This window comes from Manis javanica, chromosome 4 (genome assembly GCF_040802235.1).
Source record: "Manis javanica isolate MJ-LG chromosome 4, MJ_LKY, whole genome shotgun sequence".
Taxonomy (NCBI): Eukaryota; Metazoa; Chordata; class Mammalia; order Pholidota; family Manidae; genus Manis; species Manis javanica.
In genome coordinates this window covers 151,911,498-151,929,641 of record NC_133159.1, presented here as the reverse complement: position 1 = coordinate 151,929,641, position 18,144 = coordinate 151,911,498, and positions in this window count along the sequence as shown.

Here is an 18,144-nt window from a genome sequence, read left to right as displayed (position 1 = left end):
GAGATTGACTGGGAAAACTGAGGCTTGTTACATTTACCTTATTCCTTTGTAGTGTCCCTTAAGATGGCTTTGTGGAAATACTCAGCCACCCTGGGGTTCAAAAACCACTGGATTAAATGTTTGTTGGTGAAGATGCTATTTCCAATTCAGATCCATCATGTGATAATGTCTAATTTTGAGCTGGGAAAAGAGATTTGGAAACTCTTTGCAAAAGCAGAGAGCCCACAAGCTAAACCAGGGGTCCACAGACCTACAGGCAGACTCCTTCTCTGATTTCTCCTGAGTTCTATAGTACTCCACCTCCCTGATGAAGAGGGCTCTCTGTGTTCCCAGTGGGACAGCAGGACTGCCAAGTTTTGCTCGGGCATTGAGTTAGCCACAGATCTGACACCGACTTCAGAGGGTGGGATCTCTTGGCCTTTGGTGCATTAAAAAAAAAAAAGTTTCTAGCCAGTGTTCCCACAAGGCTGAGTATCCCTACAATGCTCCCAAGGTATAGGAAAGGAAATGACCCTCTCAATAATCTTGCTTAGGACCAGAGGCAGTTGTCAGGATCCTTGCAACATCTGAACTTGTATTCAAATCTGATTGTGTGCCAATATAACCCACTGGCTGAAAGTCAGACTTGGCATCTGCCACTTTGATTTTGAACCCAGCTTTGTCAATTTCTGGCTGTTTAAATTTGGACAAATTATTTCTCAGCCTCAGTTTCACTCTGGATTAAATGGGGATAATGGTATTTTATTTTAGGACTATCAAGTGTATTAAATAAGGTGATGTGTACAAAAACACTTGTCCTTGTGTGTCCCTGTTGCTGCTGGTGTAGAATCTACCATGTGTGATTTCAACCCTGCAGAATACTTTGAGCTCCTAGCTGGATCGCTGTCACTGCTTTTATTAACATTACCTTCAACCATTTGACTCTTCTTTCAGAAACATGATCATTGCTGAAAAATCTTCAACCCTCCTGTGAGGCAGGGCCTGCTAATTAGAATGTCCTGTAGTAACCTCATCACCAGTTCCAATTGAGGACCACAAGTGGGGGAGAACAGAAAAAAACTGGGCAGGCCCTCATGCATGCTTAGATAGTCTGTTATTTTGGCATAGGCTTCGGGGGAAGAGATTGTAAAGTACACAGTGAGCTGAACTAGAAAGGCAGGGGCAGGAAGCAGGATGTGCTCTGAAAAAAAGCAACGGCCTTCTGATTGAAGCAACAGGACTGAATACTAAATGGCCTTTGGTGCATTAAAAAAAAGCTTCTAGTTCGAGTTCCCACAAGGCTGAGTATCCCTACAATGCCCCCAAGGTATAGGAAAGGAAATGACCTTCTCAGTAGTCTTGCTTAGGACCACAGGCAGGGGTCAGGATCCTTGCAGTATCGGTGGGCCATCCGTATTTCTTCTTAGGAGAAATATCTGTTCAGGACTGAATACTAAATAGTTGGGAGCACAAAGACAGTTTGGGTTTCTCTTGCAAGAAAAACCTGATGTGATGATGGTATTATAGCTTTGATAGAATTGGAGGCTGACATGTTAAGGGTGGACATCTCTCCCAAACTTCTGGTCCCAGTCCCGGATCTGCTAAAATAGATTCTTGATGAGGGCAACTGAGCATCTGTAAATTTTTAAAAAATTTTATTTTGGTATCATTAATCTATAATTACATGAAAGACATTATGTTCACTAGGCTCCCCCTCTCACCAAGTCCCCCCCACATACCCGTTCACAGTCACTGTCCATCAACATAGTAAGATGAGCATCTGTAATTTTTTTATTGATATACAATCTTATATTGGTTTCAAGTATATAACACATTAGTTCAACAGTTACCCATATTATTAAATCCTTCCCCCAACTAGTACAGCTGCTGTCTGTCAACATAGGAAGATGTTACAGAATCAATGGCTGTATTCTCCATGCTGTACTACTAACCCTATGACCAACTTATATTATGACTGAAAATTTTTGTGCCCCTTTACCCCCTTCAAACTTCCTCCTTACCCACACCAACCCCTCCCCTATGGTAACCACAAGTCATTTCTCAGTGTCTATGAGTCTACCGCTGTTCTGTTCCTTCTGTTTTCCTTTCTATTTACATTCCACAAATAAGTGAAATCATATTGTATTTGTTTTTCTCTGCCTGGCTTATTTCACTGAAATAATACCCTCTAGCTCCATCCATGTTGTTGCAAATAGCAGGATTTCTTCTCTTTTTATGACTGAATAATATGTCATTATATATATGTACTACATCTTCTTTATCCATTCATCTATTGATGGACACTTAGATTGCTTCCATATCTTGGCTATTGTAAATAATGCAGCAGGAAACACAGGGGTGCTTATATATTTTTGAATCAGAGATTTTGTTTTCTTTAGGTAAATTCCTAGAAGTAGAATTACTAGATTGAATGGTATTTCTATTTTTAGTTTTTTGAGGAACCCCCACAGTGGCTGCACTAATTGACATTCCCACCAACAGTGTACAAGGGCTCCTGTTTCTCCATATTCTGGTTAACTCTCCATATTCTGGTTATTTCTTGCCTTTAGATAATGGCCATTTTGACTGGTGTGAAGTAATATCTCATTGTGGTTTTGATTTGCATTTCCCTGATAATTAATGATGTGTAGCATCTTTTCATGTGCCTGTTGACCATTTGTATTTCTTCTTAGGAGAATTATCTGTTCAAGTCCTCCATCCATTTTCCAGTTGGTTTGGTTTTTCTTGTGTTGAGGCTCTTTGTGTATTTTGGATATTAACTCCTTATGGGATAAATCATTTACAAATATATTTTCCCATACCATAGGTTGACTTTTTGTTTTGCTGATGGTGTCCTTTGCTGTACAGAAGCTTTTTAGTTTGATGTAGTTCCACTTGTTTATTTTTTATTTTGTTTCCCTTGCCTGAGAAGATGTGTCCAGGAAAAAGTTGCTCACTTATGTTCAAGAGATTTTTGCCTATGTTTTCTTCTAAGAGTTTTATGGTTTCATTTTCCAACATTCATGTCTTTGACGCATTTCAAATTTACTTTTGTATATGGAATTAGACAATAATCTGGTTTCATTCCCTTGCATGTAGCTGTCCAGTTTTCTCAAAACCAGTTATTGAAGAGGTTGTCTTTTCCCCATTGTATATTTATGGCTCCCTTATCATATGCTAATTGACCATATATGTGTGGGTTTACATCTGGGCTCTCTTTTCTGTTCCATTGATCTAGAAATTTGTTCTTGTGCCAGTACCATATTGTTTTGATTACTGTAGCTTTGTAGTATAGCTTGAAGTCAGGATGTGTAATATGATCTGCTTTGTTCTTCTTTCTCAGGATTGCTTTGGCTATTTGGGATCTTTTGTGCTTCCCTATGAATCTTAGGATTATTTGCTCAAGTTCATTGAAAAGTGCTGTTGGAATTTTGACAGGGATTGCATTGAATCTGTAAATTGCTTTGGGCAGGATTTTGACAATATTAATTCTTCCTATCCATGAACATGGGATAGATTTCCATTTATCTGTGTTTTCTTTAATTTCTCTCATGAGTGTCTTATATTTTTCAGAATATAGGCATTTCACTTCCTTGGTTAGGTTTGTTCCTAGGTATTTTATTCTTTTTGATGAGCATCTGTATTTTTAACAATCTTTCCAGGTGATTCTGTTTAGCATGCTCATTGGTTGATTTTTTGGAATGCATTGACTTACTTCAAACCCACACCCCCTTGCTTACGTAACTCCCCACCCACCCACCAGTGTGGTGTGGAAGTGCATAGGTGCAGGGTTTCTTTTGATTTCTAATAATTATTATCATGTGGGTAGCAGTTCATAGTAGTTGAAGAAACTCTGGTTTGTTATCAAGTATCCTCAAGTCTAATCATCATCTTCTTTGAATTTCCCCATAGGAATCTAGACTAATCATGTAATTTCCAGTGCTCCTTACATGACCTTATAACCATCAGAGGGTCTGTATAATAGCAGGGCAATCATAATTATCTTGTATATGTTATGTTACAAAATTTCTCCTTATCTTAGATTTTCTGTGCTTCTCATTTTCTCTAGGCAAATTATAGAGTGTCACATTTTACTTATCTGAAACTTAGCTGTCACATACTCACAATAAAAAATCAGTTTAAGAAAAACCACAGTAAAAAATCCAGTAAAAAAGCTTACACATGCAGACATACATTGTCTTTCTCTCCCTTCCTTTCTCTCTTTCTCCATCTCTTTCTCTCTCTCTCTCTCTCTCTCTCTCTCTCTCTCTCTCTCTCTCTCTCACACACACACACACACACACACACACACACACACATACACACACCTTCAATTAAACAGCCACACCAGATGGCACCAGTTTCAAGGTACTTTACATGTACCCAATCCTCTTAGAACCTTACTCAGAACTTAGTAAATAAGCCTTTATTTTATGTGTAGTTCAAATAGAACTTGGTTATCTAACTTCCAAGCCTCATGTAGACTAGAAGCAGAAGCAGACAGAACAAAAATAGGATGAAATAGGTAGATAGGCTGAGAGGATCAAAATCTGAGAGTCAAATGTCCAGCAACAGGGCAGAAAAACAAAACAAGGAAAAAAATTGTAGCAAATAGAGCTATCTGGAGCCACTGGGTTTAGGGATAAATAATCCTTTGTGCCTCCTTAGATCCTGGCAATGCTGTGATACAGTACAGACTGATCCTTTCTGTTTTTGAGGATGACTCTGAATCATCAAGGAAGCTAAATTAAGTTTTGTATTTTCTGCTTAGGAAGCATGGGCATGGTACTCTAGCTAAGAAAGATTCATATCTAAAATGTTAAAAACTTTCAGACAATATTTGGCTTCCAATTATAGTTTTAGAGTTGGAAAGCACCATAATCATAATAAAATTATAATTTGTTGCATAAACATTTGACAATAACCTTGTCCACTGAGCTGATCAACCATGTGTGACCTTCTGCTGCCCATTAATTGAGGTTGGTGAGCTAGACAGGGGAAGTCTTTTTGCCATTGCAGTGTTAGATGATCTGAAATATCCTTTCTGAAATTGTAGAGAAAGAAGTTAGAGGTGAAGTAGAGAACTCATCAGTTGCCATGAATAGCACATGGCCCAACATCGTTCCTTTTTACCTTCAAGTACCTTGTATCTCCCCACACCTATCATACCCCCTCCCCATTCCATCTGCTCCACCCTGCTCCACCTCCTAAGTCCAAATCTATTCTCGCTCTTCAGCTGAGCTCAGAGCCACCTCTTCCAAGAAGCTGTCTGGAACCTTCAGTTAAAACTGATCTCTCTTCATAATTTACATGGGATGCTAGTGATGTCTTTCATGGTATGTTTCAGTTTCTATACTGTATTATAGGTTTTTCTTTCTTTAAAATTATGGCTTCTTCCTCTTACTAATCTGTAAATTGCTTGAGGACAGAATCTGGATTCGGTTGATTTCTGTGTCTCCAACAGTACCTGGCATAGAGTTGCTCATATAATGGTGTTTGATAAATGCTTATTGAGTGGATAAATGAATCAATCAGGTCAGCCAGTTATCTATCCTTTGCACTTGTCAATGCTACATTGTCAACATAGAGAATTAGGGATTCCAAGGAAAACATGAATTTACAGATGGAATATTCATATGGAAATTTAGCACTCTGATTTTCTTTCTCTTAGAGGAGTAACAACTCTCCTTCTTAAAATATGGGGCCTAAAAGTGAGGGCCTTTTTCAAATGGGGAGGAAGTCAGTGTCCATCATAATGTGGCATTGCACTCAGGGCTGTGGTTCAAAGCTCATTTGCCTGACGTTCTGGGCTTCGTTGACTCTTAACAAAAAGTAGTCTAGTGATACCTTATATTTATGTAACATGCAGAGTTTTCAAAATGCTTTGATATGCACACTTTCATTTGGTGTCTAGACAAAACAAAGTAGCAGGTAGGACAGATGTTAATATCTTTGCTTTTCAGACAAAATTCTGGAACTCAGTGAACTAATATAAAGTACATGAGGTTACATGAGAAATGGCAGAACTAGAGTCATTTTTGCCAACATTCAGTCTAGCACCTGAGCCAGTGCAACACACAGAGACAAATTTAAACCTTTCCTATTTGGTTCCAGGCAAGTGTTCCTTTTGCATTTTTGAACACTCAGGATCAGCATTGATTCTACCACTCATTTTGCATTTCCTACCTTGTATTGTTGTTGTTGTTTTTAATATAGAAATAATGTGATGGTTTAATTTTATGTGTCACCTGGGCTAGGCCATGGTACCCAGATATTTGGTCAAACATCAGTCTACATGTTGTAGGTGATTTTTAGATGAGATTAACACTGAAATCAGTGGGCTTTGAGTAAAGCAGATCACCCTCCATGCTGTGGGTGGGCTTCATCCAATCAGTTGATGGTCTTAAGAGTAGAAGACTGACTTCTTCTAAGGAAGAGGGAATCCTGTCTCAGGAAGCCTTTCAACTCAAGCTGCAGCATTCTCTGGGTTTCCAGTCAGCCTGCCTGCTGTGCAGATTTGGATTTGCGAAAAGCTCCCATAATTGTCAGAGTGGATTCCTTAGACTAAACCTCTCTCTCTCTCTCTCTTTCCATATGTATGTATGTACGTATATGTGCACACACACACATACACACACACACACACACACATTTTATTGGTTCTGTTTCTCTGGAGAATCCTAATACAGATAGCTTGTAATTTATGAGGGTAATTTATTTTATACGTGTACTTCAATTTAACATATAAAAACTTGATGATTGCAATAATACCAAACTTTTTTTTAAAAAAAGAGAGAAAAACAGAAATCTCACTGAAAAACATGCAAACAAATAAAAAACTTCAACAAGCAAAAACATTCCCTTGGACACCATTGAAAATAACTAGGATTTCAATTCCTTACTCTGAAAATTAACCCTTAACAGAAACGAGGTAAGCGTTTATTCTTCCTTCCTGTCTAAATAATACTGGAGAGTGACTGAGCCCCAATTGATGAGGTCATTCTTCTTTACAAAAGAATTCCATCCAATAAATGTAGAAGGAATCCTCGAGCTCGAACTATTTTCTGACCTCTACTGTACTAATCCAGGCACTGAGCAACAGTGGGTGCCATGAGATGAATGGTTGATGAAGAACTTTAAGTGTCTGGATCATGCTGACACCACCTGAATCCACTCATCAATTTACATATTGCTGAAAGTGAAACAACCAGGTGTTGTATACCTCCTCACATGAGGCAATATACAGCAAACAGAACCATCTATGAAGAATTCTTGCCAAAAATGTTTACCCTGAATCAAGCCTTTAACCAACTTTATTGTATAGGAAACACAGCAGCTAGAAGAACAAATTAAAGCAAATAATGATGAAATAAATGGGTAGGGTGATCAAGAATGAAAGGGGTATTTGCCATTATTATGCTGGGATTAAAAGACATAAACTGGGAATGTTTCATGAAAAACTGGAGGAAAGCTCATCCTAAGAGTTTGGTGCATTAAAGACATAGCCCAGTTTTGCCCACCGTTTCTTTGTTTCGGCCTTCAATCAAAAGTCTGCTCCTGAGTTAGGCCAGGGCACTAGTGTCCTGTCTACTGAGTCTGAGTAAAGACCAAAAAAAGACTTTCCCATTTGATCCTTGGAGGCTGGGAGCACTTGACCCTCCTCTGGCTCCCAGGCAGAGGCCTCCTAACACCCATCTGTTGGTGTGGAGGCTGTATGATCAAATGCTCCCCCAAAGGCCCTTTGCCATTCTTTTAAATACTTGCCCACATAACAGATATTCATTATAGAAAAACTGGGAACTATACCCAAGTATAAAGAAGAAAATTTTCACAATTGCCCACAGTTCAATGCTGTTAACTTTAAGTGAATATGCTTTCAGACATACATCTATATTTTTTTATACCATAATTGAACCATATTGTATATGTCATTCAGAAATTTGCTTTTTTCACTTAATATTGTATCATTAACATAATGCCATGTTAACAAATTCATTGCTACAATAAATGCATACTGTTCCACTTATTTAAACCACAATTTATTAAACCATTCTCGCTTTTGAACATTTAGTTCATTGCCAACATTTTGCTGTTTATTCATCTTTATATATATGTCTTCCACACTTAATTTTTTCCAAAGGGGAAATTTTTGAAGTTTGGAACTGCTGGGTCAAAATACTTTCAAATTCTCAAGGCTTGTGGCATCTGTAGCTAGTCAATTTGTCCTATAAATAACTGGCATGAATGCAGATGCTCAGCAATATCATGTGAGTTATTGCTGTCACCATCACCATCATCATCACAGCTAATGTTTATCAAGCTCTTAGGATGGGCCTGGCAAAGTCCTAAGCATTTTGTTCATAGCAACTCATTTAATTATCACAACTCCCTTGTGATAGATACTCTGATTATTCAAAAGTGTATGATGGGGAAACTGATTAGACATGATTCCATTTAAAAAACGGAAGTTTGTAAGTGAAAGAAGTAAAAAAGTTATTTCCCATATCTTAAAATCCCACTCTATTGAATAGTCACTGTTAAAAGTTTGTGTGTATTTATCTAGGTATTGTCTATGAGTATAAAACGTGTGTGAATGTACTTTAAAAAAATATAGAAGAGATCATACTACACATACCATTGAGCTCCTCTGCAATCAGCATTTTTCTAATAATATATCACAGCCATCTTTCTATGGCAGTTCATGCAGATTTACCTCATTCTAAGGAGGTCACTTTGTTAATAGTGGTATGAGATGCCATTGTATGAATGCACCATATTGGTTCATGTGTCTCTCTCCTCTCCTCAACCCAGCTGCAAGCTTTGTAAATTAATAGCATGACTCTGAGGCACTTAGCAAGGTCTGATCTCATAGCAAGTGAACACTAGATGGAAAAACATGCTTTCTGTAGAATGCATATTTTTTCTGGAAATCTAGATATGTCACATAGAATCACCAACTGGAGAAATGGCACCTTAAGCAAGTCATGAATCGAATCTCTAAGCTTCAGTTAATGCCTTTAGCAACTGGCTGCAGTTGGTTGTGTATGTGTGAAGTTTACCAATTAGTTTGTCTTCCAAAGCCTCTCAAATAGAGTGGAAAATCACTGGAAAGGTACACAGGAGGCCTGGGTTCTGGTACTGACCATGCCAGCTGTGCCCTCTTCCTTTCTGCTTCTCTTCACTGTTGAATTAGGAGTTTGGGCGGGTGGGCCGTGCAGGCCTATCTATCTTTGAAATCCTACGAATTTACAAGCCAGAGCAGCCACCTCTGTGGGCCATGTGGTAAGAATGGGTATGACAGCTCATATTCCCTAAAGAATCATTTTAGCTCCTGGCATGTACACTTGCCATCTTTTCAGATGGAAAAATACAGAAAGGAGAATATATGACAGAGTCTTAGAGTGAGAGTGAGAATAAGCCAGATCTGCCGTGTGGTCTCCCAGAAGCAGAGCAGGGGAAAACCAGTCTATGCTATTCCTTCTCTCCTACTTTAAGCACCTTCCAAACATCTTTGCAACCATAATTTGGAAGGCCCTGTAATGAGAATACAGAGATATACTAGGTAGGATCATATGTAAATTCACTTGTTTTATTTAGAGAGTAGAAAAAGTAGCAACTTATACATACACTGTAATTGTTAACATGTGAAATATCCATAAGAATGGCAGAAAATGCAACAAAATAGTGTAGTTATTATCTCTGGGTAATATTTTGGGTGACTTCCTATTTTCTTCTCTATACTTTGCTTACAGTTTCCCCAGTGAGCAGGCATTCCTTGTATAATCAGAAAAATACAATCAGACAAGTGCTTTTAAATATTAATAAAAAATAAGCATACAATTATACTAAATGCTACTGGAGATCACTGTGGGTAGTTAACATCATCGTAATCTCTTTCTTTTCCTTTTCTGTAGTTTTCAAGTTTACCTTAACTGACATGTATTCATTTAACAAGGAGAAACAACCCCAGTAGGGGAGCTGCCTACTCTAAATTCATTCTCTCCCTATTTCTTTCTAATGAAACCCTGATTTTCTGGGGGAATGGCAATGTACCCAGCCAAAATCTACATCTTTCTGGCTTGTACCCATTTGTCCTTCCCCTCTTCTTCCTCTCCCTGCCTGAAACTCAGATGTAAGGTCTGGAGCTGTAGTAGCCATTTTATAATGAGAAGACAACCTCAAGGATGGAAAGCATGAAGTAAAGCTGGTAGCACAGAAATAAAGGCATACCTGGAACACTGGGGGCATCTTGGAGTCCTTGTACCAGACTGAACCTTCTCCCTACCAACTTCAAGTTGCAGGAGACAGAACAAAGTTCCCATCATGTTTTAGCCACTGTATTTTGTGTCTTTGTTAGTCATAGCTGAGTACAATTTCTGACTAACACACTCACTTAAAAAACTTTAAAATTCCTAACCACTGCCACCATCTTAAAACAAGGTTTTAGGAGGAAGGCAATTGAAATTCACTCAGGATGGAAATAAAAGGCAATGTTCTACAAAAATTAAGGATTGTCGCCAAGACTCTAATAAATCTAATCTGCTTCACATCATCAATGTTCCATGCATGGCGGTAAGTTCATTATTTTTACATTGGGGGACAATAAGTTTGTTACTATATCCCAGCAACTAGGAAATCCAGGCATCGCCATATGCCTAAACTGAGACCATTTGTCATGGTTTATGCTCCTTCCAAAGAATATAAAACAGACCTTGACTTGAAGAGGACCAACATGGGGATAGTTACTTGAAATGTCAGATGGAAAACATGTTAGAAAATGGAGTATGTGCATGTGTTCTGTGGAAGGAAAGGACTCAGCCCTCTGCTAAGTTTCCCTTTGCTGCTCCCTGATCAACAAAAATGCCAGAACCACACGCAGTTTTTCAGGACAAATCCTCTGTCAATTGGTTCTTTCTAAAGGCCAGGGTGGGAAGGGAGAGGAAAGGTCAGGAAGTAAGAAAGATGTAAGGTCAAAATTCCAGAGCTGGAAGGAAGGTTGTTAATTAACTCCAATGCTTTCTTTTTGCAAATGAGCAAATGTGGGGAGGACTAAGCCTCCCAGGAAGTTGCAGACTGGGTTAGAATTAGAACCCAGAGCCATAGATCCAAAGTGCACATTGAATAAGGAATATGGCTGAGAACCAAGCACAGAGTCTAAAGCACAGAGGGGTTGGCTGCATCACGTCAAGCAGCCATCTTCCTGGAGGTTCAGGAGAGGTGCCTCCATAGAGGAAAAGAGGAAGTTAGGGTGATTGGGTGGGTTGGGACCAGAATGGGTAGAGAAGTGGCAGCCCTGGAATCATCTTGGCTGCTTCATTCATTGCAAGACAATTTGGTGCACTTTGCTAGCCCTCCAGTTTAGGGACACTAGAGAAGCCCAGCTTCCTCCCTCCTGTGCCTGGGGCATTTTGTTTCCGCAGGCATGTAATTCCTGTTCTGTAACTGAAGTAAAAAGTCTCCTTCCTTTAACCGACAAAGGATATCCAAAGGATAGAAATTTCTGATCTCTATGTGTTACGTGTTTCCTATCTCATGTGTTTAGTCCTTCAGTGGGTGCCATGGGGAGTGGAAATAATTGTATAGGACATTCATTCTTTTGTTGGGGGTACTTAAGATCTAGCCAGAAAAGAGAATTCGAAGCAAATGAATAAGATTTACAAACTAGCAGAACTTAACTTTGCATATATGAAAACTCATCAAGGAATTCTGCCAAAACATCCTTAGCAAAACAAAGATTTAGTCCAAACTTGAAAATGACTGCTTTTTATGTTTAAAAATATAACTTTTCTACATCAAGTTCTTAGATGAGATTCCCATCCCCACTCATACAAAGCAAAATTTGGAATTAAGTTGGGGGAGAGTGGAAGTAGATAATTTCCGTTGTACACAAACAAAATCAGGAGGCAATATAGTGCAGTGGTGCAGAGAAGTGAGCGCCAGGATGAGGTGTGCAGGAAGAGCCACGTTATGTCCATGTAATTTATAACTATACACATATGTATACATGTAATGTACAACTATCTACAATCTATACTTATTTAAATACATATTCTTTAAATATATGTAAATGTACACTTATTTAAATATATATGTGTGTACGTAATTGAAATACAATTCCCACAGGGGAGTACTAAAATCTTCACTGAAAGGAATGTGGGCTCTGAGGGAGTTGGAGGGCACTGGTTTAGAGAACAGGTTTTAGAGTCATAGCTGTCAAGAATGTATAAAATTGAGAAAACGATTATACCTCTTAGGGTTGTAGTGAAGATCCAGAAAAATATATGCAAAGGGCTCAGTAGTTTTTCCTGTTTGCTACTTGGCAAACTTCCTGAGGCCAGAACTCACATCTGTCATGTGGGTCTGGCAGGAGGCCTGCACAAAGGAGGTGCTTTATAAATATTTGTTAACAGATACATGGATTTGCTTCCACATTAACTGTAACTCCGCCTGGACCGGTGCTGCAGAGAAAGCACCACTGGAGTGAGAATGGCCTTATAATTGGGATAGCTGTCAGTTCACCCTTGTATAAAAATAGGAAAATCGTGCACAAACTTGTACATCTTATGTTTAGCAGCAAATAATTTGCAGCACACCTCACAACTGAGGGTGATTGACCACTATGCTGTGACTCCATCAGTGGGCATGAACCAACGTTATTACCAAACTTACTACATCTCATGGCCTGATCTGATTCGATCCTTTCACAGGACATGTGTGTACAAATCACTGTATAAACAGTGCTTCTTTATAAAACCCAAAACATGTAAATGAGAGAACATGAATGTAAAGTTTAAGAGTAGAAGAGATTTAAGTTAAATGTGGGGAGGTGTTCTGGATGGTGAGAGCTGTGAAATTCAGTCTTGCTGCTACTCTGTAAGAAACAAGTTATTACCTTATCTGGATCTTCTGGTTTTCCTCCTGAGCATGCGTATAATGACCGTTACACATAAGTTTTTCTCCAAAATCCTATCATGATATTAGTTTTTCTCCCTCCCCTAATGGCAAGCAACTTTTCACTAATAAATTTCCATGATAAGAATGTCTTTATCAATTCTGACAAACAGTTCAGATTCCAAATTCCATTGCCACATTTCCATTGAGTCACTCTTAGGAAATTTTAAGCCCTCCCTTGGAGCAACACACTTTTCTTTCCCCTAGTCTCCTTCATCTTTCCAAACCAAGTCCTCATCTTTCTAGTATTTTCTGAGCCTTGCACACCTGTCAACTTTAGTTTGCAGCTGAGGCCACCAGGCTATTCATGTGAAAGAGAACCAGCAGATCCCAGCATATGGCTAGTGTTTAATTAAATAACAGTTGAGGACAGAGAAGTCTCGAACAAAGAATAAATATGTGCAGACAACTTCCCACTGCTTGGGAGGATGTGAAATTTCTAAGATCTTTCTTAACCCTGGTGTCACAAAGCCCTCATTTGGAACACTGACAACCCAAAAAGGTCAAAGTCAAAATGAACTGTTACAACAGAGGTAGATAATAAATGCTCTCTTACTTTCTATATTTCAACCACTGGTGTTCTCAGGGAAGATGAAGTAATGAGAAAAAGGCTGTCTTTAATACTCTTGAGCAATACTGGACTGCTTTGGCCCACTGGTTCTCAGGGACTTTTGGCTAATCAAGAGGACTGTGCTATTTGGTGCTCCCCAAAAGTGAAGGCTGTAAAGAAATATCTCACGAAATGTGGCTTTTCTGCATCCAGCTTGCTGAATCACTGTGTTCCTCGGCTTAGATTCTGTGCAGCTATGGAATCATAGACCAAACTCAGGACTGCATCAAAAGCCCTGGGTTCTGTTAACTCCATTCTGTCAACCGAAAGATTTATGCAAGACAGTGCTAAATAAGATCGTCTCTAAAATTAGAATGATATTCCTCCCCCTACAAATTTTCAGGCAGATTAAATGATGTGCGTGGCACTTATTAAATGGCTTTGGAAGTGTCTGTGCTGTTTCTGGAGGGACCTGGATCCTGTAGGGCTAGTTTTGAGCTTTTTTCTTTTGCTTCAACCCAATAGGATTGCGCTTGGACTCCGTAGCATCTTTTCCTTGTGGCTGGTCCCTTGCTCCTCTTTGCAGAACTGAGCTTCTCACTTCTATTCCTCTCGGTTATCCTTTACATTCTATCTAGCAAAACCACAAACATGATTCCTTCCTAAAGAAATTTTTTCCTATATTCTGCCCTTCTTAAAAACACAACAAATGGTTACTCTGCTTGTGCAAGGGTCTGTTTCCTAGACAATTCTAATAAAACTTGACCTTCTTGCTTCTGCCCGACTCAGCATGGCGTCACATCCAAGTCATGTCACTCACTGCCAAGGACCTTGAATTTTAAGCATCCCATCACATACACTAAACGTTCCCTTTAGACACTGTATGAGTTAGCTAGGTCTGTCCTAGCAAAGTATCACGAACTGAGTGGTTTAAATGGCAGAAATTTATTGTCTCACAGTTCAGAGGCTGAAAGTCTGAGATCAAGGAACTGGTAGGGCAGTGCTCCCTCCAAAGCAGGAGGGAAGGATTTTTACCATGCCTCTCTCTTACCGTCTGTTGGTTCCATGGGAAGTGGTCACATGGCTCCAGTCTTCACACAGTTCTTGTATGTATGTCTGTGTCTCTTCCCCTTTTTATAAGGACACCAGCCATAGTGGATTAGGGGCCAACATTACTCAAGTATGATCTCCTATTAGCCTTCCTGTTAACAAATTATGGTCCTATTTTAAAATAAGATTGTACTCTGACATGCTGGGGGTATAGACATCACCATATGAATTTGTTGGGGGGAGGGGAACCCAGTACAACCCATCAGAGACACTTTCCCTCATTTCCAAATTTCTGCATGTGGCAGCTCTCCAAACTCACATTCCTTCTCAACACTCCCATCAATGAGCCTGCCTGAACCATCTCTGGCTTCCAAGTAATGAGGCCCCTGCTTATTTTCACCATATCTGCTGATATAAGAACAGTGGCTTTCATTTTGTTGAAATCTACCATAGGCCAGACATGTCTGTGTCCAGATTTCCCCTGTCTGAAAAGGACATGGAGTTCTTGTATATTACTTTATGTATATTATTTATTTATAGTTTTATGTATATTATTCTAAACTTCACCAACATTAACATTAGACCCATTTTGAAGGCGAGGAAAAGGGCTTCGGAAGTTAAGTGATACACAGAAGGTTCAACAACAGGTAGTAACAGAGCAGGCCTGAAGGTTGGCATTTCTACACAAAGCCCCATGTCATTCCCTCCACCCTGACTTCTTCTGGAACACGGGAAGATCATGTTCTGGCTAAATTAAAATAACTTATTCTTCCTCTGATGGAAACTATGGGCATCTTATTTAGAGGAGAAAATCTACAAAACCATCAGATTATTTTGCAGGCTTTTATTGAGCAACTTTGCAGGCACGCAATTAATTCTAGCATGGAAGAGAGACAGGGTGGGACATACATGGGTTTGCTACTGTTCTTTGTAGCTGCAGAAAAATAGACAACAGAAGGTGACACATTAGAGCCGGGTTCACATCCTGACTCCCTCCCACGTGGATTAGCTATGTGGCCTTGAATAAGCTCTAGGGCTCCCCTGAGCTTCCATTTCCTTATCTTTAACTAGGTTAAACTGTGTCCACCTCAGAATGGAGGGTGAGGATTAAATGGGATATGAATAAAAAGTATCTGGCATGTAGCAGATTCTCCCTCCATTGCCTTGCCTTGGAAGTGCTGCATTTGTCTCCATCCCACAGCCATCATCCAGATTATGCCAAAATACTGCATTTCCTTTAAGAAGGCATTCATGGCAGGAGAATAATGAATTAAAAGAAGCTGGAATAAGGGATCCTAATCTCTTAAGGAAACAAAAACAAGGCAGTGTTTGAATGTTAAGGGAACTTTTTGGTTCTATTTAGCAATCCCCTCCACCAGTTTTAAAACATTAGAGCTTCACCACTGTGTAATAATGCCATTGGGAAACAAAGCTTTATTTGCAAAATGAGAAATAAATCATGAAGGTTTCAAATACAAGCAGGTGAGAGATAGTGCTGCGGAAGGAGCATTAGGGGTGAATAAGAACAAGGGAATAACAGGATCTTAGTGTCAGCTCTGAAGCCAAATACTCTTGGGAAAACCACCCTTCCTTCTGGGCTGCTTTTCTCATTGGGTAAAATTCTTCAAGGCATTTGTAGTTCTAATAAGATTCTGAGCAGGCGAGTTGCACAGAAAAGATTATTTTCGAATGCTGAGAAACTGGTTCCTGCTTGAAGAATACGAATTGAATGGCCCATAAAGCAAATGAACCAGAGACTTGGAAATGCTTAATACCTTTTATTCCAGCTTTGCCTTTCAGTCTTCTTACTTTCCTTCCTACCAGCTTTTTTCTCTCCCTTACTTTATTTCCATTCCCCTTACCTGTTGTTGTTTTTTTATCATTTGATTTTTTTGTTGCTGTTCTTCTCTTTCTCTTAGAATTTACTTTTGTACCTTCCATCTCTGTTAATCTTTCCTTTTCAATTGACCCGAATATGGAATTGAAACAGAATGGAAAATACTTGCATTTCTAAAAATGTTGAATGAATGTTTAATTTATATAGTCTTAGCTTTAAAATTAGGTGACAAATATTTTATTGGTATCTCTCTCAGAAAGCTAAACTAATTATTATTATTGTTATGGTCCCTTTTTTGTGGCCCATTGACTTTTTGGTCTCCATGATCATCCCACGGGTAGGGGGAAGGAATGAGAAGGTCGGCCCGGAGGTAGTGCTCACGCCAGGGAAACAGCAGTTCTTACAAGCTGCTTGTGAATTTACTGTGTTTTCCCATTCAGTTTATATTTTCAGTATTAGAACTGGCATCTCGACCATAAAAAAAAAAAATCCCTCTAAAGGATTGTCAATACAACTTTACAATCACAAATTTAAGAGAAAATGTAATTTTCTGATAAACTATGAAAAAAATTTTAAACAAATATTAAAATCCTGGAAACAAAATAACTAGAATTATTATTATTTTCATTACAGCTACTTAACAACCCGAAGGCAAAGCAGTACTCATCCTGGGAGTCAGCCAGGCAACCACAGGCCAACCCCACCTCTGCGGTTTTCTGTATGAGAAACTGGATATTAATTTTCCACTGTTTCTTGACAGTGTTCGAAGCCATGAGACTTTCCCAGTGAGCTCTACAATTCTGCTTCCAAGCTTTGTGTATGTTATTCCTTCTATCCAAAATGCTATCTCTTCCTGTTTTACCCTCTAAGCCCCATGACAGTTTTGTCCTTCTAGAAACTAGCCATTTATCTTTCAAGGCAATCTTATCTTTGGTGCCAGAGTCTAAGATGAAATTGGCCGTTGAGCAGTATTCAAATGTTTCTCTAGCCCCTTCTGCATGGCGGTGCTCCTGTCTCCACGGACTTCTGCGCTCTGTGTAGGCTTCTAGCCTAGCGTCTGCAATGTTTGCCTGTCCCTCATCAGCTAAGTCGTGCCGGACTCTTTCTCTTCCTGTTAGGCAGCAAAGACTGGAGAGAGCAGGGGTCATGATACACGCATTTCTTTGTATTTCCACACAGGGCTTCATTGGAAGAAAGGGTTTAATAAATCACCCAGTGAACATAAAAGTTGCTCTGAGCTCAGGGAAAGATGGATTAATAAAAACACACACGTTAATAATTCAAAATTGTGGAAACAGATGAATGTGCTGGGATACAAATTTATTAGTTAAAACAAAGAAAGGGAGCAAGATGAGAGCAAGCAGTGCTGAGGAGACTAAAATGCCAGAAAGCTATGGGGCCTCAGCAGTTTGCAACGGGGTCTTCAGTTACTTTGTATTGGAGCCAGGTCAGATCTGAGGACAGGAGATCATACTTCTTGATGAGAAGTATGAAAGGGAATATGATTAATAATCATCAGAACAGCTAACCCCATGTGCCAAGTCCTGTCCCAAGCGCATTCAGTGAATTAACTCTTTTAAATACCCCAAAAGGCCTGGAGGTCCTACCACCAGAGTCAGATCTAGTCATGCAGCTACTACATGGAGAAGGCGGGCTCCTAGCCTTGCTGGTTAACCACTGTGCTCTACGGTGATGCTGTTCCCCGTGCTGACTCACAGCGGGGAATAGAATGTGAGGGGCTGGCAGGCATAGAAATAATAATCTTAAATCTGGACAA